Source organism: Penaeus japonicus, unplaced genomic scaffold, assembly GCF_977035675.1.
Source record: "Penaeus japonicus unplaced genomic scaffold, GWHDUDI00000001_assembly GWHDUDI00000030, whole genome shotgun sequence".
NCBI lineage: Eukaryota > Metazoa > Arthropoda > Malacostraca > Decapoda > Penaeidae > Penaeus > Penaeus japonicus.
In genome coordinates this window covers 35,156,086-35,158,585 of record NW_028234432.1, presented here as the reverse complement: position 1 = coordinate 35,158,585, position 2,500 = coordinate 35,156,086, and the positions used below count along the sequence as shown (strand labels likewise).

The 2,500-nt window shown below is 34.8% G+C and overlaps 1 long non-coding RNA gene across 2 annotated transcripts in view; it reads left to right on the top strand.

Annotated features, from left to right (window-relative positions):
• Positions 1-2,500, top strand: part of LOC147468295 (uncharacterized) — a 15,171-nt gene that overhangs the window by 3,872 nt on the left and 8,799 nt on the right. Inside the window, exons 2-3 of one of the 2 annotated variants that reach the window (XR_015192587.1) lie at positions 421-476; positions 1,383-1,924. This is a non-coding gene — a long non-coding RNA (uncharacterized LOC147468295). Of the gene's footprint in view, positions 1-420; positions 477-1,382; positions 1,925-2,500 lie in introns of those variants that run through there. The other variant, XR_015192586.1, reaches the window with a different exon arrangement.

Sequence of the window (2,500 nt, the reverse complement as noted above, 5' to 3'; positions counted from 1 at the left end):
TGTGTGTGTGTGTGTGTTTTTTATACATATATTATATAGATTATATAATATATATATTTATATATATATATATATATATATATTTATTTATTTATTTATTTTAATTGATTTTATATTATTAATTATTATAATTTTATATTCTATAATATATATATATATTATATATATATTTATTATTTTATTTATTATTTTTTTTATGTGTGTTTTTTTAGTGTATTTAGGGGGGTAAATGGTTGTCATTTGTTTTCATAATATATATATATATTATTATATTATATATATATATATATATATTATAAAAATTATAAATATATATATATTTTATATATTATATATAATTTATATATTTAAAATTTTATAAAAATAATATATTAAAATGACGACCATTTCCCTCTAAATGCCACTAAACGGTTTCCACAGACTGGGCCTAATCTTGGTCCTGACGGCCGCGCGCCCGCAGTTTCCAGGAGGACCCGGTGAGTTAATGTTAATATATATTTGTAAGTAAATGTATATCATAAGTTTTGCTATTAGTATTGTTGTTATTTTTACTACTGTCGTTACTGTTACTGCTATAATATTTATCACCATTACTATTGTTGCATAAACTCAGTATTTTCATCACCAATGGTATTATTAGTATGATCATGATCGTTATTATTATGATTATTATCATTATTAACATCACTATTACCATAATCATTATTCTCATTGGTTGAATACTTTGGCAAGATGTTTATGTATTTCATGACTGGAATATTCGATCTTGCGTGCAGACGCCTACACGCCTCGCCTCACGGGAATATAAAACAGATGAAAAGAAAGAAATTTAATTAGCACGCCATTGGTGGGTCCGTCTGTTTTGCACGTCGGCGAGGCGAGGCTGCAGCCGCCCGCACGCTGGCTCGATTCCGGCCGGGGAGTTTATGGACATTTTTATCATTATTATTATGATTATTGGTATTGTTGTTGTTTTGTTATCATTATCGTCATTGTCGCTGTGGTTCTTATCATCAATATTATCAACACCTCATATATTGTTATCATCATCAATATCATTGTCATCCTCAAATGTGGTGTTGTTGTTACTATGAACATGATATCCGTGTTGCCATCATCATCATCATCACCATCACCATCTTCATCATATCCAGGATTGAAGACGTTTCAACGGGTGGGCGTGGAGAAAAAATGAAAAACACTTAAATTTGTATATATTGTGAGCACAGTGGCTATTGGTATGATATAACACCAGCTCAGTTCGAGCAGGTGTGAGGAGGGACGCCCCGGAGTAAAGAGGAGGGGGTAAATGCCCCCCTGTGTTCTCTTGTTTCTCCTCCTCTGGTTTGTCTTTAACATGTACTTCCTTTTCTCTTCTTTAGTGAAAGACTCCTCCCGCCCGTGCCTCTGCCGCATCCCGCCCTGTCCCTGTGAAAAACTCTTCCCAGCTTCTCTCAGCCACGGGTTGACAGCCTCGAGTTCTGCTTATTCAGCGAAGTTATTCCTGAAGCGTTGAGGATGAAAGCACAAAAGCAGTCTCTTGTGAAGTGCGAAGTCTAACCACTGTTTTGCTTTTGGTTTCATTCACCTGATCGATGTAACACATTTATGTTTTTTTGTTTTTTTTAATTACTGCATCCGTTCTTGTCTTGTTTATTTGCTTTTGTATTCCTTATTCGTGTTTGTTTTTTATTTTAGGTTTAAATTTGATGGAGGAATTCATAAATAGTAATTCGTTTTTTTTCTTTCTTTCTTTCTTTCTTAACAAATTCTATATGCATTGCAAGGAACTTTAAGAGGTGAATCAGTAAATAAGTTTTAAGCACATTATTACTCATAAACTTATTACGGGAATATTTCTTGTTAAAATATGATATTACATGATGTCTAATTCTGGAGTAATAAAAACAGCAACAGTAAAAAAGATAATACAATACATTTCCAGATAAAGACAGAGAGATAACAGAGAAAGAAAGTAGTGGGGAATATTTAAAAAGCAAGAGAGAGAGAGAGAGGAGAAAAAGGGGAGGGGAAAAAAAACAGAAGGGAAGGAGGAGAGGAAAAGAAGGGAGAAAAAGAAGGGGAAGGGGAAAAGGGAAAAGGGAGAGAGGGGGAAGAAAAAAGGACAGGAGGAGGGGAGAAGAGGGAGAGGGGAGAGAAGAGAGAGAGAGAGAAAAGAGAGAAAGAGAAGAGGAGAGAAGAGAGGAGAGAGAGAAGAGGGAGAGGAGAGAGAGAGAGAGGAAGAGAAGAGAGCGGAGAGAGACGAGGGGGAAAAGAGAGAGAGAGAGGAAAGAAGAAACAGAGACAAGAAGGGGAAAGGAACAAAAAGACAGATTCCACATGGAGTGAGATATAGAGAGCCTCAGCATAGCTACTGAAGGGTCATAACCCCCTTTAGGAGAATGGCATTTTCATCTTACATAAATATACATTTTTTTAACAATGCAAACCAAACCAAAGGATTAAATCATCACCCTTTCTGTTGGCAGCAGAAGGGTGA